Raw genomic sequence first — 26,475 nt, 5'->3', positions numbered from 1 at the left:
CAAAATGTGCTTCTCATTAAATCTGGAGCCACGAGGGCTTAATGGATTTGGCATGTGGTTGAGTCTAACCAGCTGTCTGGGAAACTCAATGTTGTGCACCTGTTCAAATATGATTATTCTTCCCTATGCCCTTGTCAGTGTTGGTTTTATATTTGTTATCTTTTTATATCTCAACTTGTAAGTTTTTGAAAATCCTTTAAGTGGCAAATTGGAAAGCAGAAAAAATGTATAGAATAAACTGGTAAACTGATTGCAATGGAAAGATACTTGGTACAGGACAGAGGATGTCAGCTTCATTATTCCCTGCTTGGAAGTAGTGAAATTTAGAATCATTTAAACTGGAATGGACAAAGCAACAGGGAATGTGCTGCATGGCATACAAATCTATATCAAAAGAGAGAGGAACTACACTGATCCCTTATGCCAGAGGTGGCCAAACTGTGGCTCGTGAGCCACATGCGGCTCTTTTACCGCTAAAGTGTGGCTTGAAGAGCCCCACTCCACCCCACCCCATTTCCTCCATTCTCCACCTACCGGACTGCGGGTGGGGGTGGGGGGAGCTCAGGACCTCTGCCTTGCAGCAGCGTGGCAGGGTTGAGGATTCTGCCCAGTGGGGAGAGGGGTTTAGGAGCTTAAGCCCCACAGGGTGTGCCTGCCAGGGCTCGGAGCTTTAGCAGGAACAGGGCTGAAGCCCCAATCCCTGTCAGGCAGTTCCCAAGGGGCTGAAGTCCCGAATCTGGCAGGTGTGCCCCTTCTCTCGAACTTCTGAAGATTGTTGTATGCAGCTCGGAAGGTCAGTAAGTTTGGTCACCCCTGCCTCATCCCTTTTTTAATCTTTAACTTCTACAAACTCACTCTGCCACATTCGATAATGCATTGCCTGAATGAAACAAATACAAATTCAAAAAGAAGGTGAATTTGCCGATGCATCACAGTGAAAGCTTAATGATGGCAGAGAGCAATATGAATTTTTGAAGTGTGTTAGTTTTATATTATTTTATGTCTTTAACAGTTCACCACCAAGAAGTTCTCCACAGGTCTAAGGAATTTATTAGTAGTCTTTATATATATATATATATATATATATATATATATAAAGATTGCCACATAAATCTATCTATCTGTCTGTCTAAATGGTGGTGGAAATTTTTAAAAAGTGTGTGTGTGTGTGTGTGTATATATATATATATATAAAAAAATAAAGAGGTGCATGGCTGTAGCTGCTCGGACAGTTAGAATATTGTAATAAATACAAGAGAAGATGGATTAATCAGCAAATGGCAAATGAGACTGTCAAAGGTGCATGATAAATGAAATGATCACATAGCGCTGCAATTTAGCAGAAAGATATCAACCTCAGTGATAGTGTGTGCGTGCACGGGTGCATGTACACATGCATATGATTGCTGTTCCAATTTTATATACCACCCCTGAAAATAATCCAACCAACCAACAGCTGTCAGAGAACTGTTTCTTCCTCCTTCTCCTTGAGTTTCTATCCAGAATAATTGAGGTTATTGTTTAAGGTTCCACACTGACAAGATTCAAATGGTACAATCAATAATATATAGAGAAAGAATTGTTCCACTTTTAAAGACTGTCTCCTGGCCATATAGGACTAGAAATAGGAATTTTATATTTTTTGGAAAGATGAGCTTTCTATCTTTCCAGCAAGATGCTCAAAATTTGCTTTGAACTCTGTAAAGGCCAGAAATAATGCAAATTAAAGTTTATGTTATTTTTAAGTATGGAAAACTTTTTAGGTCATTTTTAGAGATGTTACATTTATTAGTGTTTGTATATTTTTATTTTTATTCCTCTCTGCATGCTGCATGGTTAGAATCATGGAAAATAAAGCACTTCTAGATAAATCAAGATTTAGAAAAACATTGGTTTTACAACCTACATTGTGTTTCACAGATTCCAGTCCCTACAAAAGGAAACACATGATTACTGAAGGTGTTTTTAAAAGTCACCAATTATTGCTTTTAAGATTTTAGAAAGCATTTTGGTAGGGAAGCAGAGATCAGACTATTCTTTGTTATCTTAAAATTCTTCCAAAGTCAGTGGGGCCTGATTCTCCGCTGTCTTGCAACTTATAAGTTGGTAGCATTTCGCACCCATTTTGACAGGTGCATGATTATGCAAGGTACTGGAGAATCACATCCTAGGAATTTTGTGTGTACAATTAATGTGGGATTGGGCCTCATGTTTTGAAGCTGAACCATACGTACGTTATGTGTTAGCACACTTCACCTTACAAGCAACTGAAAGCCCGCAAGAGTCCTCATCCAAGACTTCTTGCCAAGAGATCTACAAATATCCCTCAGCATACAAACAGAAGACACATTAAATAGTTTAGAATAATCAACCCCAATCCATGTATTCATACATGGATATCAAAAACTTTAACCAAAGATTAATTAACAGAAGTAGAAAGTTCTAGAAAGCCTGTTTGAGAGTGTCTAACAGAAGAATAATCAGGGGGAAAAATATTGCATATACAATATAATCAAATCTTTGTGATGCAGCTGTCATAAATGCCATGTTTAATGAGGCATAGAAACACAACAGTATGAGAGTTTTGAGGTACACTGATTTTTGAACTACTCCTGATGTTTTGGGAGGGTTGTATGCATGAGGACAACAGACACAGGCTAGCAAAGTCATTCGGATACAGGCATCAGAATCATGAAGGCTAAAAAGTCTGATTTGTATTGTGGCTTTATGATTTTTTAGAAAATTGAGTGACCCCTGAAAAGTGTGTCATGAGCAGTTAAACTTGCTTGCAGTAATAAAACACTCCAGTTTGTTCAGAAAACACCAGTCTCCTTAAGTTCTTTCACAGGCCCATAAACAAGCAGCTTTCACATCTTTAAAAAGAAGTGATTGATATAAGAACTTCTTTAAAATTCAGTAAGAGCTAGAGATACTAAGGACTGAAGATTCTCTGTCTGCTCCCTCACCTGCTGTAACACACAGGGGAACTCTTGTGTCTCAAATACTGCCTGAATTGGCAAGTGGATTCTGCTGGGAAGGACTTAGCAAAGCAAAAGGCACATTGAGGTTGGAAGCAAAATTCCCAGGCCGGAGGCTGCAGCTTCAGCCGGTCATCATAGCTGAGACAGCAAAGTTGCACCTGTAGGTATCACTTTTAGGGTTGCTACTTTCAGAAGTAACATCCAACAACAGTGACTTCAGGTTCCCAGCATACCTGCCATTTATATTTGGTCAATCTTCAAGGACAAAGGCTGGCCCCTCGAGGTATGGTGAAAATGGTCCCTAACCCTGTGATTCTGTTGGACGGAGGATGAGGGAGTAATGGTGGGGCCTCCCTGCTGTGGAATATTATTCTACAGTTGCTTCTGCTGTGGACATATATTGTGGGTGAGGGATTTGGAGGACTGACTGCAATTTCTCTGGCCTTCAGAGGAGTAGAGGGTCTGGAGGTTAGTTTAGGACTTGGGAGATCCAGCTTCAAGTCCATGCTCTTCTCTCCTCTTCCCCTCTCCCCCCAATGCTTTCTATTTGACTTTGGACATGTTACTTTTCCATTTTGCCTCAGTTCCCCATTTGTGCAATGGGAATAATAGTATGTCCTTATCTTACAGAGGTTTTGGGAGGATAAATACAGATTCCCCTGCTTATGCATCCAGTTGATGCTTTTATTGTCATGCTGCAATTTTATACTTTAAATTTGTGATAACAATACACAGAATTTAAATATTATATATATACATTTACACACACACACCAAAAATCTGAAAGTTAAGCACATGAAGAAGTGAATCACCTGCCTCCCATGAATAGTCATTTGTTACCTTTTTACACATAACCAGGCTCAAATATTTGCAGTTCAACTGTAATTGTTCCTGAAAAAGGAAACTTGATAATATCTTCTGTGGAGATAAGAGGGTAATAACAACAACCGCAACAGAAAAGAGAAAAATGCACCCAAGGCACCTACGGATATCTACAGCATTTGTGCTTGCAGCATTTACTTCCCACTGAGGAGAGGAAAATAGTGTATGTTTCTTTACACCACAAAACACAATGGGCTAGCACTGTGAGTCACATTAATTCATACTTTATGTAATACTAAGCCAGATGTGATGAAGAAATGGGAAGTGGTGCAGCACATAGGAGATTCAAAGTATATGGCCCCTACCAGAGAGAACAAGTTCAGGAGAGGGGGAGAGAGAGACAGAGAGCAATAACAAGTCTATCTAAAGTGATTCATTCATATATATCTGGAAATGTGGCTTGCAGTCGACCCATAGGTATTTGGCTGCATCCTTGTCTGATGTACAGGTGTTGCTGTGAGTATGATTCTCTGCACTGGGAAAATTCAGAAAATTCACTGGCACTTGGAACAACACTTCAAAGCGTGTGGTGCTTTAGGTTAATCTACTGGGCTGTAATGAAAAAAAAATGTAGAAATATTATCTTGCTCTTGACCCCACCTCTCTCCTTTTTTTACAGTTTCTTTTACTGGCTGTGCTTCTTTATATCTAGCTGCATCTCTTTTTTGTTTCCACATTTATTTTTAGCACAAAGAGGTAGGCAGCAAAGAAAGTTTTATAGATGCTGGTTAAATTATTATAACCATAATAAAAACCCATGGAACAGATGAAGACTTCAGCCAAACAAACAAACAAGCAAAACCCACCTTGTATTTTTGTGCTTTTATAATTACTTCACTAATGGAGCACTGTATGAGGGTTTTGATGTTGCAAGGTGCTGAGTGCCCTCTGCTGCTACTCATGTCAATGGTGCCCTCAGGTAGTGCTTGGCACCTGGCAGGCTCAGGCCTTAAAAATCTAGAAAAATAGATTAGATATATATAATGTATTTGATTCTCTTTTTGAAAAGGCAGTGAAGTCCTGTACACATGAATAAACAAGCATACTGAGATGTAGTGTGTTTTGTATATGTGCCATCCTCCAGCGAAGGGAATGTCAGACTTGCTCAAGTAGTGATGAGTTAGTCGTGGTTTCACCCTCTAGCACCTGGAGACCTGCAAAGAGATTATAAGCATTTAATGGAGTGCCTGCTTTCACTCAAGAAGCTGATACATTTGGAACAAAGCGTCCCTGGTTTGAATAGTGCTGAGATGGAAGCCAAATGCTACTTAAAAAAAAAAAAAAGTTTAAACAAACCACTTACAGTTGCTAAGTGACAACACTGTGTATACCTATCATGTCCTTTACAAATTCCAAGCACTTAAAAACAAGGAAATGAATATGCAAGCCCTACTGTATGCACAGGACTCTATCTATATCATTGAAATCAATGGGTGTTTTGTCGTTCATTTCACTGGAACCAGTATCTTGACTGTAATAAATATAAACACATTTTTTTTAAAATCAGGAACAAGTAAATGCCTGTTATCTTGACTTCAAGACCTAAACATTTTATTTTAATGTTTCTTCTGTGTATGTAAATAAAGACAGTTAAAAAATAAACATGGGATGGACTGGTTCCTAGATCCTTAAATTAAATGAGTGAGTAGCATTGACCAAGCTAATAATGATGCTAGCTTAGTGGCTTTGACATTACAAAGAAAGTCTGTCAGTGAAAATAAGAAGGGACATGACATAGGTCTGTCTATAAAGTAATGAACAGTATATAAAAGGTCAGTTGGGTGTTCCTAGTTACCGTTCTACAAGTACAGGAACAATAATATGGTCAATTAATATTGCCACAATTATACCACTGAGGCTATGAAATCAATAGGATTTGGGAAAGGATTAGACTTATATAGGGATAAGAACATCTGCAGTGTTTTTAGGGCTAGGTTGTGAGAACTGATTTATATGGGAGTAGAGGTACACACAAAAATTCCCTCCCCAGCATCCCACAACAACAGTCTTTGCAATGGGTGGCACTTAAGGTTGTACTGTAATGAAGAAGGCACTGATTTACTGTGAGGAGTACTTTTTACTCCTCCTCCTTCTCCTCTATAGGGATCAAAGTGCTGACAAGTTGGGGGAGAAGGATAGGGAGGAGGTAGGTCATGGCCCTTCTCCTGTTCACCAGCCTGCGAGTGGAGTAAACAATCTATACCTCTCTAATGACTGGTGCAAAGCTTCTTTCTGCATTTGTATGGGTTAGTGCCAGATGAAACTTGGCATGACCAAGATACAGTTTCCAGTTTCCAGATTAGTGCCACAATCTAGAATTTAAGGCCTAGTCACTCAAAGTACTGCTCAAGGAAAGTAAACTTAGCAGAACTGGACTCTTACAAAAACTCTTACATATACCATGTACTTCAGGGTATAAACCAATCTCTAAGGGATGGATTTTTAAGGGTATTTAGGTGCTTAAAGATGCAGATAAGGCACCTAGTGAGATTTCAAAAGTGCCTAAGTGAGCACCTCACTCCTATTGCTTTCAATGAATTAGACACCTAGGCACTTTTGAAAATTCCCCTAGATGCCTATCAACATCTTTAAGTGCTAAATTACCTTTAAAAATCTGCCCCTAAGTGTCTGGAGGAGGAAATTGCTGTTGTTCTCCATGAGGTTCCTTGCATCTTTCTATGAAGCACCTGGTTTTGGCTATTATTGGATGCAGGATATTGAACTGGACCACTGATCTGATCTGGAATGGCAATTCCTGGTGCTCCTAATACATGGCCCCCATCTTTGCCTTGCTTATTGAAATAGTATTTCTTGAGAGAATGTATACTGTCATCTTATTATTTTCTCTGTTGGCTGCACTGATGGAGAATTGTGTCCTAGTTTCTGCTAATAACAGTTGCTTAAATATTTTACTATTCCTGTCCTTAAATTGCCTGTTGCATGAGCCAAAACCAAAATCTGTCTGTCAATTTTTAAAGTGATAAGTAATGTGATATCAAAGCTCTGTACATGGATTTAAAAAATAGGCTCTGTGGAGCAACACACAAAAACATTTCACAAATATTTTTAAAAGAGCTATGTCTTTTAATCTTAAAAAGTACTTACTCCTTTTATTCAAAAATTTCAGAATATGTTCTAGTTGTCAATGATACTTAAGCCTACAAATGGAAAACAGGGAGGTGTTTTTTTCCCTTTTTCTTGTGGGTATATGTTACTAGTAGGATAAAAACCTTAAGGAACTTTGGTCTCAACCTCAACTAGAAAGAGCTTATCACCTCTCCATAGTAAACTGTACACAGCTGTAGAGCAAGAACTGGAATGCTAGGTGCTTGGTTCCAAAATCAGAGGTGTTCTAACTACATGAGCTAATTGGCCCTGGAAGCTATTGATTATAAAAAAAACCCCAACTCTTATGTTCATTCTGAGATACACCCAGACAGAAGAAGGGGGCAGATATGATTTTTGGAGACCCTGGTCACCTTGTTCTCTCCATCTGGTTCAGCACTAGTACAGAGAGGAACTCCCTTGAGAATTCTTTTCAGAAGTGTTGAACATTCACAGCTCAGTGGGACCTGCAGTGCTCAATACGTCTGAAAGTCATCAGACCTAGGTGACTCAAGTTGGACCTGGAAAAATCAAGGCCCCCCCAAATTGATGGCCACTTATGGAAATTAGTGCATAACTGACTTGCCCAAGCTCACACAGAAAGTCACTGGCAGACCTAGAAATGGAACACAAGTCTCATAACTTGCAATCCAGTGTCCCATCCCCTTGACTATGTTCACACTACCTTGTAAACAGGATATAAAAGTTTGAACGGACTATCAAATGTCTCAAATAGAGATGAGTCAAAGCAAAAATATTTGGATCCAGATTTGCACTTTGCCACCACTTGGGGTGCTTGGATAAGGATAGAATCATAGAATCATAGGACTGGAAGGGACTGAGAGAGGTCATCTAGTCCAGTCCCTTGTACTCATGGCAGGACGAAGTATTATCTAGAACACCACTGAAGGTGTTTGTCTAGCCTGGTCTTAAACATCTCCAGTGATGGAGATTCCACAACCTCTCTAGGCAATTTATTCCAATGCTTAACCACCCTGACAGTTAGGAAGTTTTTTCCTAATGTACAACCTAAACCTCCCTTGCTGCAATTTAAGCCCATTGCTTCTTGTCCTATCCTCAGAGGTTAAGAAGAACAATTTCTCTCCCTCCTCCTTCTAACAACCTTTTATGTACTTGAAAACTGTTATCATGTCCCCTCTCAGTCTTCTCTTTTCCAGACTAAATATACCCAATTTTTTTCTATCTTCCCTCATAGGTCATGTTTTCTAGACCTTTAATCATTTTTGTTGCTCTTCTCTGGACTTTCTCCAATTTGTCCACTTCCTTCCTGAAATGTGGCACCCAGAAATTGGCACGATACTCCAGTTGAGGCCTGATCAGTGCGGAGTAGAGCAGAAGAATTATTTCTCATATCTTGCTTACAACACTCCTGCTAATACATCCCAGAATGATGTTCACTTTTTTTGTGACAGTATTACACTGTTGACTCATATTTAACTTGTGGTCCAGTATGACCCCCAGATCCCTTTCTGCAGTACCCAGTCCTAGGCTGTCATTTCCCATTTTGTATGTATGCAGCTGATTGTTCCTTACTAAGTGGAGTACTCTGCTTTTGTCCTTATTGAATTTCAGCTTATTTTACTTCAGACCATTTCTCCAGTTTGTCTAGATCATTTTGAATTATAATCCTATCCTTTAAAGCACTTGCAACCCTTCCCATCTTGGTATCATCTACAAAGGAGTGCTGGTTCAGTGTGTTATAGGAATAGGGGGGTTCAAAACTGTATTCAAACTTCCTTTACCTTTTGAGGTCCTCATATCCGAAGTATTTGATTTGTGTCCATTTGTAATTTTACATTGTCTTATGTTTAATATTGTGATCAATGAGCAGCCACTGCATTATCCGAATTAAGAAATGTGATACATTAAAGCTATTGATGTAAAATCCACCCACTTATCTACAATATTCCTGCAACTCTGATGCAATTGGGAGAGGGGGAGGGGGTGTCATGGAATAAAAGGGTGGTAGATACCGATTCTCATTTAGGTCTTTGGTAATCTGGAAAGACATTTCTGCTGAGGTGAGAAAATCCAGCCATGGTTGCATAAAGTATAAAATTAAAATGTTTGCATCATATGTATTTTACGTGCTGCTGTTGTATTTTTGAAGTTCTAATTATATGCCATTCAAAATACAGACATCTTTAAAATGTCTAAGCTCAATCTGTGTCATTTGACGATTCTATTTATTTTCATAATTGAGCTTCTGGGTTGTAAAACAGCTAAAATGAGGTGAGTGAGAAATTGCACAAAGATATATTGTTAAAAAAATAAAGGATGATCTATTTTTAAGTAAGTACTAATAACTTATAAAACCAATAATAAGTGAATGATTTTTATTTTTTATGTATTGTACCCTAAACATTTCTGACAATCATTATGAGTGAAATTCACCATTGTGAACGTTGCCCACACAAGGTTGATACACTGTTTACTTCCTCAAGAATGGGTGTAATCAGTGATTTAAGGATGGATCACTCCTACTACTACTAATAAACATATTTAAATGTACTGTGGTTAGTAGGTATTTCTAATATATATTTTCTCTATGACACCATATCTAATATGTGTTGGCTAATTGAATAAAGGCTCCAGCATGATTCAACAAGAAGAGAGCTATTATGTTCTGTTGTGACAATAATCCTTGCAGTAAGGAGTAAAGAATATGTGAATTATAATGGGTACATCTTGATAATAACTAAAGGCTTTTCTGACAGTTTAAACTTTTTTTTGTAATGTTGGTACCATTTAAAAATGCATTTATGCCATAATATAGATTTACATATAAAAATGTGTATTAAAAGTCTGACTCAAAGTGAGGTCTTATTTTACAAAAATGATTTTAATAATTCTGTATTTTCCCTCAGTGACTCCACAGAATCAATGTCAAAAGGTTTTTGTTTTTTTTCCTAACTGCTAGCCCTGCAGATACAACCGTGTGTCTAAAAATCAGGACATGTTTTCTCTTCCCATGACATCATCACCACTATTAAAGATCCTGTAGTCAGCATTTAGCTGACAAGTCTGCTGAGGACTCATTAGGTAAAATAAAATCTAGTTCACTCTTCAATAGCTGTTGTCTGTCAAGTTGTAACAATAACAAACCACAGGGGTTTATCTGTAAACTAAGCAGATATGACCCAGTCACGCAGCAACTAATCCTAGTTCCACAGAAGTCAATAGCAAAACTCCCACTAACTTCACTGGGAACAGGATGGGAAATACCATGTGCACTTCAACTGTAGTGGAGGGAGGTGTTATGCTTGCCAAGGGAATTCAGTGAATCTTTCTCTCTTGAAAAGTATAGCCTGTTTTCTCCATGTGCTTTCTCAATAAGTTGTTCATCTCTATCCTAATGTGCCCTCTGTTGGGCAGTTAATACTGCTACCAATATGGCAAGTCTTATTCTGCTCAGCACTAGTAGCCAAGCTATAATTACTTACTGTCATGCTGTCTGGAATGGTTCATGACCATGAATGCCAACCGCAGGGCACACTGTCAAAAAGCAGGGCTCCCTGATGTGACTGTGTCAGTCTTACTATGGAGTCACAGACAGTCGTCTTCAATACTCCAATCTATCTTGCTACCCAGGTAAGCTAGACTTAGTGATAAATGGTCACTTATACCAAAGATCACAAAACATTCAGGTTGCTCCCAGTCGTAAGAGACCAGTCACTTACCCCAGGTCAATTTGTACCTTAGATCTCACACCAAAGACAATGCTTGTAGCCAATCCTATAGTAAATGAAATAAGTATTTATTAACTAGGAAAAAGAAATGAGAGTTATTTTCAGGTTAAAGCAGGCAACACATATACAGAAATGAGTTACAGTCTCTGGTTCCAAAAGGTGACAGAGATGCAGTAATCTGTCAGCATTGAATGCGTTTTCGGTTGACACGGAGGATCTCTGCTTTTGTTTCCTACCTCCAAACAGCCAAGAGATGAAGAATTTTTATGTCAGCTATCTTTATTTCCTTTTTCCAGAATTCAAGCTGATGGGACGACCTTTCTCACATATAGTACCCTCATGGGTGAAAGAGGACCATCAACCCAGTTTTTGTATTATGATCTTTCAAGATGGCCCACCTAGTTTTGAGTGGGTGAATGACTCCTCCTGCCTGGGTTCACAAGTTGAAAGAAGGCATTTTTATAGTTAGAAAGCAAAACTTACATATTACTGTACAGCATAGGATACAGACATTAGAAGAAAGATTAATGAATGCAACAACTTACAAGCATTTTACAGAATCTAAACACTAAACCCATCCTTACAAGTCTAACACCCATCTTGAACAATACTAACATACAGGTAAGCTCTTCTCGTTTCCAGCTATGAATTTGTCAGTGCTCAGCTGACACCTACAGCCTTGGCAAGAGCTGGCACCTGGTCTACTGGTGTCATACTTAACTATGGTTGCATTAGGAGGAAAGTGCTCTTTGCACCCACTCCCTGCTGGCAATACCTGCATAATCTAGTATGTATTAAGTAAGAAACAGCCAGTTTTACTGTTACCTTTCTAAACCACACTTTAAAAAGCTATTTCAGTCTCTTGAGAAAATATGTATTTAGACATTTATTTTTTAGATACGAACTGCATTATGTACTCAATTAAACCAGTATGTTGTTAGGCCTTGTGGTTTATCACATAAAACATGTCCTGATAATACATTTAAAAATACACATTATACAGTTGTGATGAAGTTCACCACAGTGCAGAGGACCCACTCAGTGACTATGCACCAATTAAATCCTATGTTGAGGGCATAAGAGGCATGTGAGTGGTTCATAGGCTTTCTGTGCTGATATGAATTTCATCCTTAATAAGTCTCCACAGTTATTTTGATCCTTAGGATAAGTGTATATCTCTCAGATATAACTGCATTTGCTCCAATCCCTCAGACAGAGACAAACACGTACAAGATCTCTATCAAGCATTCTTAAAACTACAATACCCAACTGCTGAAGTGAAAAAACAGATTGACAGAGCCAGAATAGTACCCAGAAGTGACCTACTACAGGACAGTCCCAACAAAGAAAATAACAGAATGCCACTAGCTGTCACCTTCAGCCCCCAACTAAAACCTCTCCAGTGCATCATCAAAGATTTACAGCCTATCCTGAAAAATTATCCCTCACTCTCACAGATCTTGGGAGACAGACCAGTCCTCGCTTACAGACAGCCCCCCAACCTGAAGCAAATACTCACCAGCAACCACACAACAAAAACACTAACCCAGGAACCTATCCTTGCAGCAAACCCCAATGCCAACTCTATCAACATATTTATTCAAGTGACACCATCATAGGACCTAATCACATTAGGCACACCATCAGGGGCTCATTTACGTGCACATCTACCAATGTGATTTATGCCATCATGTGCCAGCAATGCCCCTCTGCCATGTACATTGGCCAAACCGGACAGTCTCTACGCAAAAGAATGAATGGACACAAATCTGACATCAGGAATCATAACATTCAAAAACCGGTAGGAGAACACTTCAACCTCTGTGGCCACTCAGTAACAGACTTAAAGGTGGCAATTTTGCAACAGCAAAGCTTCAAAAACAGACTCCAATGAGAAACTGCTGAGCTTGAATTAATATGCAAACTAGATACCATTAACTTGGGTTTGAATAGAGACTGGGAGTGGCTGGGTCATTACACATATTGAATCTATTTCCCCATGTTAAGTATCCTCACACCTTCTTGTCAACTGTCTAAATGGGCCATCTTGATTATCACTAAAATGTTTTTTTTTCTCCTGCTGATAATACCTCATCTTAATTAATTAGCCTTTTACAGTTGGTATGGCTACTTCCACCTTTTCATGTTCTCTGTATCTGTATATATATATTCTTACTATATGTTCCATTCTAGGCATCTAATGAAGTGGTCTGTAGCCCACGAAAGCTTATGCTCTAATAAATGTGTTAATTTCCAAGGTGCCACAAGTACTCCTGTTCTTTTTGCGGATACAGACTAACATGGCTGCTACTCTGAAACCTGTATACCTTTAGTTATTATTTAAAGAGTGAGTTTTAGGAAACATTATTGTCCACCCTGTTAGTTTATAGATGCTAGTTTATGGATTATTGATTCAGTGTATCACCATGGCATATTTTGGTACAGTTGCATGCCTGTTGAAATATTTATGGACTTTCTGCACTTATGAAAAAATAGTTTCTGGGTAAACAATTTAATGGTTCTCTCCTTTAGGTTTCCAGACACTAAAAAAGGAAACAGATTCTACTGTCGGGGAGGGACAGGCAAAATAAAATGTCTATAAATATTTATCTGAATTTAGTAAAGGTTATCACCCACTGAAACAACCTGCTCGCCTGCAAACCATGCCAACCATCCAAAATTTCTAGTCATCCTCCCATGTCATCCCCCCAAATAGCCTGGAAAATAGATGAGCTTTTCAGCCCATCCTGAAGGTCACCAATTTGATTAGAAGACAAATAGGAAGTCAGTTCCAGAGGTCAGGACCTCTCAATGAGAACCTCATTGAAGCTGAAAGAAAAGGAGTACTTGTGGCACCTTAGAGACTAACCAATTTATTTGAGCATGAGCTTTCGTGAGCTGTAGCTCACGAAAGCTCATGCTCAAATAAATTGGTTAGTCTCTAAGGTGCCACAAGTACTCCTTTTCTTTTTGCGAATACAGACTAACACGGCTGTTCCTCTGAAACCTGTCATTGAAGCTGGGGACACAACTGCACTGGAGGCACAGGGTCATGTCCTCCCTCTGACTGCATCCCAAGGTAAGTGTAGATTTGTGGGCCCACTTAACCAGTTATGCAGGAGGTACTTCAAAAGGGGAGCCTCGTGGAGCCCTTCCTGCCCTCTCCTGAGGCTTTTACCAGGGGAGGACATCTATCTGGTCCATTAATTCTATAAATGAAAGGTGTGATTTTTCAAATGTACTCAGCATTGGCCTTAGGCTTTTGAAAATTCCACGCCAGATGGTTGTGAGGCGGGAAGCACCCCACCTTTCCCCTCAATCCTGTGGCTTCTAAATTGTGAAAGTTTGCAGTTTTTAATTCCTCAGAGAACCAGCCCATTTCTGGGTTTACCTTTTTTTTTAGTGAAATTTATGTTCATAAAAGATGTCTGACTGAAAGCCATAGACATGAGGTCTGCCCCAGGGATCCCCCCACAAAGGAGGATATGCAGACTGTATCAGGTTCAGAACCTCTGCAGGGGCAGAAGAGGGACACATAAATTGAGTGAAGTTGTTCCTGAAAGGGAAATAAATAATTTAAGTTATGGTAAAATTATTCTGGAACTCTGCATTCCTTTTTCTGTCCTTCAATCCTCAGCACAGGAGTACTCTCATCCTGCACAGTAGTTGGAGGGGATTGAGGAGCTCCCCGCACTGCCCCTGCCTGCAGGCACCACCACTGCAGCTCCCACTGGCTGCAATTCCTGGCCAATGGGAGCTGCAGTGTCAGTGCTTGGGGTGGGGTCATTGTGTGGAGCCCCTCTCCCCCAATGGGCCTCAGGGTCATACCCACCACTTCTGGGAGTGGCACAGGGCCAGGGCAGGAAGGGAGACTGCCTTAGCCCTGCTGCACTGCCAGACGTTTAGTGGCCTAAAATCTCCCCATTTGGCTTCAGTAGCCTCCGGGTGATAGAGCCCGATTCCGGTAGACTGCCGGTGAAACCAGGAGGTTTGGCAACCCTAACAGTAGGTGGGGCCCACTGCTCTCTGTAGCTCTATCTTCCCCTCCCCCCAGGAAACTGCAGAAGATGCTATAGTAGCTTGGGCTTTTGGCCCATCAATATCTCTGGCATGGATTCTTGGACCTGTTGAATGTGAATTTTGTGCTCACAAAGACAGTTTGTAATAAAACCCTGGAGGCTAAAGTAATCTATTTAATTACGTAGCTACAACATGAGCAGCAGTCCTGTGGCTTTCTCCAAACAACTGCATTAGTGTGGTTCACCTCTGACCTGGAAGGCCTGTTCTGTGGTTGGCAAAGTAGCTCAGCTTCTAGAATTACTCTGTCATTGGCCTGTTTGCTGAGATTGAGAGTCAGGGTGCCTATTACTACAGGTGTGAGGGGCTTTTTTTGTGTTGAGAATATTTATTCTCTGGTAACTGGACTGGAACCACCAAACTCATCTCACTAAGGCCACTGATCATAGGTAAGATTTTTTTCACTGCTCCAGTTTGAAAATAATAGCAGTTTGACCAATCTGATAAATAATAATCTGATCAATCTGAAAAAAAAATATTTTAATTATCTCATGATGGGTCATATTGTGCCATCATTTTTCGAAAACCAAAACTCTCCCATTGGTTTCACTGGAGAGGTCTACTTATAAGTGGATGACATGATATGATCCCCAGAGTGATTTCTGGGCAAGAGTCTTCTCTTCACACCAAGGAGCAAGTTCTTGCTATATGTCATCTCTCTTGCTCAGTTTTTCATTCTTCTACACCTGAACTAGCAGATATGATCCTTGCATTATAGTCTGTGTTTTAGTGGTTTACCCAGGTTTCTATTAAAATATTTATATTTCTTTTTTCCCCTGTGTGTCAGGGGTTTATTCTGTGTTTATTTGTCTTTGCTTTGTTTTATTTAGTATATATCGTCATTTATTATTAAACTGGAGAAATGCCAAAGAAGGGTAACACAAATGCTAAAGTTTAGAAAACATGGTGTTATGAAGAGAGGGCAAGAGAAGTGAATTTATCCAGCCTAAAGAAAAGAGGGGCACTCCTGCTCACACTGGGATGCTGAAAGCCAGATATTTTCCTCTCGTCTGACTTCCTCCGCCAGCCTGGTGTGTCTCAGAGATTTGACAAAAAATGAAGTTGAACATTTTCTTGATTTTTATGTTTCCTTATTTCAGGAAATGCTTTCTTTGTTATCTGTGTAGGCAGGACTCATTTATCTGTCCCTTGGTTCAGCAATGTTCAAACTATGGCCCCAGGTGGTTGACAGATTGGCCATAGAGGGCTGGTTGGTCATATGGTACTGTATATTCTCCTTGTATCTACATTAACAGACAGCCAAAATATATTAAGGGTGGGATTTTAAAAAGTGCTGGCATTAACTTGACTGCCAATGAAGTCAATGGGAATTTTTGAAAACCCCACCCTAAATATTTTCTTAATATTATGCTCTATGTAACCAATTGCTGTAGCTGCCACAGGGATGTTATGCAATTATGAATGGGAGAGGATGTGCTTTGCATGACTGGGAATGGGAGAGGAGTTGCCCTCAATTTCTCTTTGTTAAGATATGCTTCGTGCTATAGAAATCATAATTTGAAATAAACTTTATCCTATACAAAACCATTTTTGGATCCTATAGCCATAACACTTTTGGCACCACTAGCTACAGCATGATCAAATTTCCTGAGAAATTCCTAAGAAATCCCCAAAAGCTGGAGATTAGGTAGAAATAGTAAAGGTCAACCGATAATTACTGGTGAGTACACTGACTGTATATGCGCAGGGCCATTCCATATTGTCAGCACTGCTGGGGAAAAAAACAAAATAACCTAGGACATCACTAAAAAAGGACTTTTTATAACTTCAGTTTTCTTCATCAATATCTTGTAACTAAGATTTCTGGTCCGTATGTGGGCACTTTTCATAATAGACCACTCAGTTTTCTTTACTTTGAATCTAATTTCTTTCTATTATTGGCAGTAAAACTTCCTTTCTTTAGATTATCTGTCTCTCCCAAGTGTCATCCTCAATTTCCCAGTCTTCACATTAAACACCAATCAAACTAATCTCTGACCTCAGAGGGAACTGGGTCATAAATAGAGCAATGAACCGAGGTTGTGGCCAAAGGGGATTATACTTCCCCTCTTCATATGTGCTCTGGCACAGGCAATGTAGATGTAATGAGACCTGGACAATTTGAAAGATACTAGGCTTTATTACAGTATGACATTAACATAAAGAATCAGTGAGTCAGTTACCCATCTTCCCTGGCATTCTGCAGTAGAATAATACATTTTTTCTCAAAATGGAAAAAGACTATCCCATACAGAAATCCTAGTACAGCTTGCTTGTTTTGTGCTGTCTCCCAAAAGAATGAAATGTTGGTAATACTCTGTGGCCTAAAAAATTAGATTGCTCTATTTTTTTTTTAATTGGGTACACACAGTATACATTGGCGGCTGAGATATCCAGGTCTGGTCTTTGGAGGAGTGCTGGGGGTGGGAGGAGGGAAGAATCAACTGTAAACCCCTTTCAACTTCTGATACAGTCATTATTGTTTCGATCTGAAGGAGCAGAAATTGAGTGGGATAGCTTCCTACAGCTCATATTGGGCTTGTAAACACTAAGGGAAATTTTTACTGTAAATGTTTTATCCTGAGCTCTTCATCAGAAAACAATGAACACTGGTGACAATCCAAGTAGAAACTAACATCAGTCCAAAAAACTCAGCCTTTTAATTTTTAAAGCACTATGTCACATCCTTGGCTTCTACCATAACGTTAAATGATTCCAGTCTAAGGATGTTACGAAGTACTACATCTGCATTGGGAGGTGGTACAAACTGCTGAAGCATTCTTGGGCTTGTTTGTTTTCTGTGAAGCACAGATAAGTTATTTTATAATACGGTTTCTGTATAACATAATTATAGAATCATAGAAATGTAGTGCTGGAAAGGACCTCAAGAGGTCATCTAATGAGTTCATCCCCCTGTGCTGAGGCAAGGTTAGGTATACATAGACCGTTCCTCACACGTGTTTGTCTAATGTGTTCTTAAAAACCTCCAATAGCTGGAACTGATGTGTTACCTTTTAAATAAGGGTGAATTGTAAATAGTGCCAGTCAAACTATTCATTACAAACAATGGGTTCAATGGATTAGGTCCTTCTTTCTGTATTTCTTTTCAAACACATAATTATATTTAATTGTTCAACACCCTTGGTTAAAAAGTATATTTCCACTTAGAGCGGTTTTGCAAACCATTCGTGAAAGTATTTCTTTGTGTGATTGGTCACCTAAGTGACATGGTATGGCAGCTGTTCTCTGACTGAATATCCTAACATTCTAAGATAAGAAGAATGCCTGAAGGAATCTTTAGCGAATTGATTCTCTCAAGGAGAAAGTTCAGCACTTCAGGGAGAGAAGCAGTGGAGATAAGCAAGCCTAGGAAATTTTAGGATATTGAAATCTTTACCTGGGCCCTGATTCAGGAAAGTATTGTTATTCAGAACAGCAGTTAGCATGTACATAAGTTCCATTGACTTCAATGGAACTTAAAAACATACTTAAAATGCTGCCCTGAATAAGAATGTGCTTCTGAATTGGGATTATGATGACTATTTAAATGTCCCAAAATATTACTTTAATGAAACATATACACATACATAAATTAAGCGCATACCTAAGTTCTGTCCTGAATAGGCATAGATTCAAATATGTGTTTCAGTACTTTCCTGGATCAACGTCTTATTCTATTTGCCCAAGAAAGGGCATTATATTTTCTTATATATGTGTTAAAAATATCTAGATTGCTTTCTAAGCTAAGGAGAAAGGCAACTAATAAATATTAATTATATGTCTATCAGATGACTTTCATTTTATTATGATCATGTTCACTCCGCATAATTGAACATATATGTATTTGTGTGGTGTGTACAAAAATTACAACTAGATCCCTTTCTGGCTCTTTCAGTTTGTTTGTTTGTCAGCACTCTTAGCTATGTATTTGCCCATACCATAAACAACATACTTATCTAGAACGTAGACTGAATCTACTGGACTCTGGGTAAAAAAGGCCATGGGAATACTTCCAGTATATGTTTTAGGGAAACTGTTCATTCTTGAAATTTCAAGAAAGTGAATTCTTGACATTTCTACCACTGGAAAGCAATTTTGAGCTTAATCAAAAGTGAATTAAAGTCAATGGGGCTTGACTTCTACAGGCTTTTGATCAAGCCCTTTATGAATAAACCAGAGGTCTTCTGAATAGTTGTGAAAAATGAATACTAATTTTTGATGAATAATATCAAACTGAACTCACTGACGTTGTTTGTAGAAATGTCTGTGAACTCTTGATTTTTTAAAACATTTTTATTCTCTTAGCTCTAATTCTGGAGTTTATCAAAAACATGGTTGAAGATTTCAAATTAGTAACAGAACATGTGTATGCTACCAATTTACAATTATATTTATATTTTAAGAGAAAATATTTTAAAAGAAGTGCTTCTATTAATTAGCTGGTGAGTCCGAGTTCCTTTTTCTAAGGTTCCCCTGCAACAGCTGACACCACAATCACTAAACCGGAATCTAGGTACGCTGTTAACTTGGTTATGATATTATCGGCAGTTGCAGAGCAAATGCAGAATTCTGAATGCTATTCATGGCAGTTTAATACAGGAAGCTAGAGGGTCTGATTCTCCTCCTACTTGAGTATAAATTGGGAATTACTCAGTGAAGTCAGTGGAGTTACACTAATGTAAAGCCAGTGTAGTGAAAAGCATCCATAATCTTAGAAACACATATATTTTTAAAATATATTTTCTAACTTTAATGGTTACACATTTGGGGCCTATTTGTGACAGCCCCCCTCCAGCCCCCGGTATGCCAGGACACTTTCTGTCCTGTATTCCTCTTCACACTCTGAACTGGGGTCTACCAAGATCCTGGGGCTTGATTTTGATTGTATGTACATCCAGGTAACCTCATTGACTTCAATGGGAGCAGCAGATGCCCAGTAATTTTGAAGAGCAGGCTACTTACGTAGATGTCTAAATATGGAGTTCAGATTCAATATTGGCCTTACTGAGTCAGTCCACCAGCTTGCAATGATCCTTAAGGCAAATTTGCAGTATAAAAGTATAGAAATAAGACTACCGAAAAGAATAGTTACAGACTGAAGTGACCTGAAACAGTCTCCTGGCAATGTTACAGAAGCATTGGTGTGACTTGGTGTTTGCAGTGGTACTCATCATCTGTTCACATGACTGGACTATCGAGAGAACTGAGAAATGGAAATTCCCTTAATGCTGCAGCTGTAAAATGTGAATGACTCCAGCTAATGTTTAATGTTATCCATTATGTGAAAGAATTATATACCAATATTCCTCTTCACTTTAGGTTAATTGAGACTGCATAAATGGCATCCTAGAAATAGTAATAGTCTCTTCAATCAGTAATTGTTAGTAGAGTCTCATCCACGTTCACAGTTCAGCAGCAGTCAAACACTGAAGTAAAGGAAAATGGGTACAGATTACCTTTATTTGACAGCACCCAATACTGACTTGTCTTGCTATAAGTTACCAGTCTCTAAAATATTTCTAACTCCTGACATGACAGCAGAAAGAAATTTGAATATTGATTGTTTTTTAAGTGCATATGTCTTTAAACTTGAACAGAGAACATATGATCATATTTTGCCCCATGGCAATGCTGATACATAGGTATTATATTCTATTTATTGCATGTCAGTATCAATAAAACTCATTATGCGTGTCATAAAACTCCAAAGCATGTTCAGGGTATAAACAGACAGCTCTCAGACATGCATTTCCTTGCCATTATTAGGGAATCATAGAACTGGAATGGACCTCGAGAGGTCATCTAGTCAAGTCCCCTGCACTCGTGGCAGGACTAAGTATTATAATCCACATGTTGAAAGACAGAAGATAAATCAGTGCATTTCTGTGACATTGAACTGCATATGTTTTATGGAAATATGCTTATGAGTGTGAATATGATGTAACTGGAATATGGTTTATGCAAAAGGTCTCTTGTAAGGTATCATAACAAAAGTTATAACCTACTGAATATATTCCTCTTATTTGTATGCATGTATCATTCTTGTATCTGAAGCTAGAAATATGAAGTATAACTCTGAGGTCCTATTGCAGTTATGCAAAGTGTGGGCCATTAATGGTGGTTTACAATCTTGATGGCTCACATTGACTAGGACAATTGGTTGTAAATGGTTTATTTACCTCCTTGCCTTCCTGTGTACATGTGGGCCAACCCAGGAAGAATGGACACTAGGAGTCTTACAGAGACATATGACCATGTCACATGATGCTGGAATCCATCTTAATCCTTGTACTTTTCCATTGATGAGGCGGGGGTGGTGACAAGCACGACAAAAAATTCCCGCTTTGTGCAAAGCTATAAAAGGGGGTGGAGCAGGACAGAGGGGGCTGATAGTCATGAGAAAACCCCTGATTACCACCTGAGATGTCAGCTGGAACTAACAAGGACTGTACAAGGGGAAAGAATTGGGCCCAGACTAGGAAGGAGTCTAGTCTGTGAGAGAAGCTTATTGGAACATCTTTGAGGGTGAGATATTACCTGTAATCAGTTTCTTAATGTATTAGGCTTAGACTTGCAGGTTTTGCTTTATTTTGCTTGGTGACTTTCTTTGTTCTGTCTGTTATTACTTGAAACCACTTAAATCCTACATTTTATACTTAATAAAATCACTTTTGTTTATTAATAAACCCAGCATAAGTGATTAATACCCAGGGGAGCAAACAGCTGTGCATATCTCTCTATCAGTGTTGTAGAGGGTCGACAATTTATGAATTTCCCCTGCATATGCTTTATACAGAGTAAAATGTATTTATTTGGGGTTTGGATCCCATTGGGAACTGGGTGTCTGGGTGCTGGAGACAGGTAACCTGCTGAGCTGTTTTCAATTAAGTCTGTAGCTTTGGAGGCATGGACCAGACCCTGGATCTGCGTTGCAGCAGACTGGAATGTCTGGCTTAACAAGACAGGGTCCTGGAAGTCCCAAGCTGGAAGGGAAAATGGACTCAGAAGTAATTTCAACACATCAGGTGACAGTCCCAAGGGGATCTCTGTGACCGAACCCGTCACAATCCTATTCAGCTAAAATCTTGCATAGAAAAAACTAGTGTCTAAATCAGCTAACATCCTAAGCTATCAGCTGATGTGGTCATCTGAAACGAGAATATCAGGAAAAAAATCAGAATTTTTGTGTTACAGCAGAATGAATTTCACTCAGTGTCTGGGTTAGGAAAATGCAAATGCCAATGAGAGGGAAAAAAGGCAAAGCAAGAGGGATGTTAAATACATCAGTCTTGCTCTATTCACATCACATATGCTCTTGTACAAAAACCTGAAGGGATTCTACTAGCTGAACTGGGAGGAGGGGGAGGAATGGAGCCCCCCCACCCTCCCTCTTCATTGGCATTGACGCCCCCCCCCCCGAAAAAAAAACAATCACAGACTGAAAAAAAACCTGTGTTCTCAGCTATCAAATATTGCCTCAGAGCCTGTTTTTCAAGACACCCAAATTTCAGTACAAAAAATAAATACAGCATTCCCCACTGGAACAGCAGGTAAGGGGATGTCAGAATGTCTTATGTTAATTTCAGAGGCTATTTCATTCATGATGACTGATTACTTGCTTCTTGCTGGCACCAGAGCAGCCAAATATCCTTCAGATATTTGCCAAAAACTAATCTCTGCCTTCAGATTTCTGTGTGTAACATTTGCTGATCTCCAAAGGAGCCACATGTACACATTGTAAGACAAAATTAGACCTTAAATTTTCAAATACATCTGTAGGTATATAGTTTGTAGCTTTTTATGGCTTTATGGTCTCCATACTCCATACAAACCAGCCATTTTTTTGTCAGGATTGCTGTTATAAAGGGGATGCACACACTGTGTTATGACCCATGGACACTTTACTTTTATTTTATTGCTATTATTTTTTCTTAATCTAAAAATAAGTCATTTTAAATCAAAAGTTCATGTTTTGCTCTGTGTTTGGCTACATAACAAAATCGTAACTGTTCAGATGAGGTTGTCTTTGTTATTTGCATTGCAGTAGTGCTTCAAGGCACCAGCTGAGTTAAGGGCCCCATTGTGTTAGGCATTGTACAAATATACAGAAAAAGATGGTCCCTGCCCCAAAGAGCTTGAAATCTAAATTTCTGAACTTTCAGGAATCTGAAATACCAATAGTTTTAATACATAATGCTAAGCGTAAATTTGGTACAGGAAGCAAACTGCATATTTGTCTGTAATTGCCTGTTAGTATTCTGTACATACCATACTTTTGGTATGTGATATTATTTATATAGTGCTTTCATCTGCACACCTAAACATGCTTGAAGACATACTTAATAGAATGCCTCCTAATTAGGCCTTTTGATATTATACTCCAAATGTTACACAGTTGTAAAGTGAACAGGAGTTCTTGTGGCAACTTAGAGACTAACAAATTTAGTAGAGCATAAGCTTTTGTGAGCTACAGCTCACTTCATCGGATACATAGAATAGAACATACGGAAAGATATATATATATATATATATATACACATAGATAAGTTGGAAGTTACCATACAAACTGTGAGACACTAATTAGTTAAGATGAGCTATTATCAGCAGGAGAAAAAGAACTTTTGTAGTGATAATCAAGATGGCCCATTTAGACAGTTGGCAAGAAGGTGTGAGGATACTTAACTTAAGGAAATAGATTCAATAAGTGTAATGACCCAGCCACTCCCAGTCTCTATTCAAACTCAAAAAGAAAAGGAGTACTTGTGGCACCTTAGAGACTAACCAATTTATTTGAGCATAAGCTTTCTAAGGTGCCACAAGTACTGCTTTTCTTTTTGCGAATACAGACTAACATGGCTGTTAATCTGAAACATATTCAAACCCAAGTTAATGGTATCTAGTTTGCATATTAATTCAAGCTCAGCAGTTTCTCATTGGAGTCTGTTTTTGAAGCTTTGCTTTTGCAAAAATGCCACCCTTACATCTTTTACTGAGTGGCCACAGAGGTGAGAACTTGTAGGTGTTTGTCTCTGTCTGAGGGATTGGAGCAAATGTGGTTTTATCTTAGAGCTTGGCTGTAGACAATGGATCCAACCGCATTTGCTCCAATCCCTCAGACAGAGACAAACACCTACAAGATCTCTATCAAGCATTCTTAAAACTACAATACCCACCTGCTGAAGTGAAAAAAAAACAGATTGACAGAGCCAGAAGAGTACCCAGAAGTCACCTACTACAGGACAGTCCCAACAAAGAAAATAACAGAATGCCACTAGCTGTCACCTTCAGCCCCCAACTAAAACCTCTCCAGCGCATCATCAAAGATTTACAACCTATCCTGAAAAATTATCCCTCACTCTCACAGATCTTGAGAGACAGACCAGTCCTCACTTTCAGACAGCCCCCAGCCTACAGCAAGTACTCACTAGCAGCCACACACCACACAACAAAAATGCTAACCCAGGAACCTATCCTTGCAACAAAGCCTGATGCCAACTCTGTCCACATATTTATTCAAGTGACACCATCACAGGACCTTATCACATTAGCCATGCCATCAGGGGCTCGTTCACCTGCACATCTACCAATGTGATTTATGCCATCATGTGCCAGCAATGCCCCTCTGCCATGTACATTGGCCAAACCGGACAGTCTCTACGCAAAAGAATGAATGGACACAAATCTGACATCAGGAATCATAACATTCAAAAACCGGTAGGAGAACACTTCAACCTCTGTGGCTACTCAGTAAAAGACTCTATTGGAGTCTATACAGCTACACTGACTTAGACCAGCTGAGGTGTTACCCCAAAAATGGATTTTGGGATGCTGCTATAATAACCTGCCTATCACCCCCTTAGTTTGTTCTTCCCAAGGTACAAGTTTCCAGGGTTGTTACGGAAACATTAAGGGACACAGATATAATCTTCTGATAAAGTAATTGATACAGGCACTATTCTCTCCAAAACAAAGTACCTTTTGATTAAAGTTACTAATAATCCCTACTACAATATAATCTAGAAATCCTAAACAAGGCACAGAAACCCTGACAACAATCTCTTATTGCAAGTTAAAGAGCATTCAAACTACAATAACACATAGTTCAAATGATTCTAAGCCAAGCGATTTGTTACAACTGTCCAGTTTATAACAAATCACTGACAGCAGTTCTTAAATAGCTTTAAAGTTTGCATAGATATGTTACAATTAATAACAGAATTTTATGCATTCTTATAAACACACACATGCTAACCCTATAGGCTATCCTACAGTATGCTTTTACTATGCTATAATTAAAGAATAACAGGCTTACTTTATAAATCCATTGATATTGCTTTATAAATTCTTCAGTATTTTTTTTCTAGTCACTGTTGCTGTTTTTAAGTTCCTGGTCAGTCTGCTTTGCTCCACTCCCGTTTCCTTCTCTCTCTCTCTGTAGTAATGTTTCTGACTTCTTTGCAGCAGCTTTTCATTGTCTCCTCTTGTTGGCTTTCATCTTCTCCCAGTCATCTTTCTCTCTCTTTTGGTGACTCAGGCTCAGACTCCAAAACTGTCTGCTGGCAGCTGGCCTTCTATGCTACATTGAAGCTCTCTTCTACTACACCTTTCTATTTTTAGAAGCAATTACCTCATTCACATATGCCCAGTATCAACCATTACTTCAGAGTTCTGATTGACAGCTCTGACCTTTAAAATAAGTTTGGACTGGAATGCGGGGGCTATGACTGGCTGGCTGCTCAGTTAACTGACCTCTCTGTCACCCATTACTGCACATGCTCAGTAGACACCAATCTTGCACGTTCTCACTGTTGTCAATTACCTCAGACTGTGATTCTGCCGATCCACACATACATACCTGGCTTTTTGCTAGGGCACCATTTTAGAAATTCTGGGTTTTCAAATGAGCATGCCAATCTCAGGGTGGAGTGACTTTTGCTTATTTAGAATAAAGATTAGAAAAAGAAAGTAGAGACTGAAGAATTTCTCTAGTAATTAAGGATGTGGCCCATTGCCTCTGAGTCAAGTAAGGCTGAAGCATATTGGCATAGCAGTATGGGAAGCTCGCTCCTTGTACTGCTCTTTCATGTACTAGTGTTGCACCTGAGGATAGAGGCATGCCTCAGAAACACTGAAAGGATCTTTTAAAATAAATTACTGACTTTGAAAATTAGAAAATAATAGTAAAGATCAGGTATGCATTCTACATAGTGTGACGGGGCAAGGCCAGTTGGCTATAGAAAAGTAGTGGAAGATAGATATATTAGCCTTATTGGGGTCCAGGAAGTGGGAGGGCAAAGCCCGCCCACTGCTAAAGGATCCCCCCCAGCCTGAGGGGGGGTCCACAGGACCTGGAAAACCAAATAATTACAGGGGACAACTAATGAACAACAGGGACAGGAGTGCGATCAAAGGGTCAAACGAAGGGAACCAGACGGGGACACCAAGCAGAGAACCCTGGACAGCGCCCACTGCTCCTCAAAGGCGTCAAGGGAGTCAGTGGACACCACCCAGAGGAACTCTGCCCGGAGGCGTGAATGGACGGAAGATCGGAGATAGGCCCCACAGTCACAGGAGACTCCATCGGCCAACTTCCTCACCCTGGTTTTATATATAGCCACTTTAGCCAGGACCAGGAGGAGGTTGAACAGGAGGTCCCGCGACTTAGTGGGGCCACGGACAGGGAGTGCATAGATAAGGAGGTGAGGGGAAAAGTGCAACCA

General features: G+C 39.4%; 1 long non-coding RNA gene across 1 annotated transcript; it reads right to left on the bottom strand.

Annotated features, from left to right (window-relative positions):
* Positions 1-3,644: 3,644 nt before the first annotated feature.
* On the bottom strand, positions 3,645-25,498 carry LOC125632041 (uncharacterized). The gene is made up of 5 exons (XR_007355154.2): positions 25,068-25,498; positions 10,670-10,724; positions 4,910-5,017; positions 4,670-4,820; positions 3,645-4,415 (listed from the first exon to the last, which is right to left on the bottom strand). It is a non-coding gene; the product is annotated as an uncharacterized LOC125632041 (long non-coding RNA).
* Positions 25,499-26,475: the final 977 nt, after the last annotated feature.

This window comes from Caretta caretta, chromosome 2 (genome assembly GCF_965140235.1).
Source record: "Caretta caretta isolate rCarCar2 chromosome 2, rCarCar1.hap1, whole genome shotgun sequence".
NCBI lineage: Eukaryota > Metazoa > Chordata > Testudines > Cheloniidae > Caretta > Caretta caretta.
The sequence above is the reverse complement of the archived record's forward strand: the minus strand, read 5'-3'. Positions and strand labels throughout refer to the sequence as shown.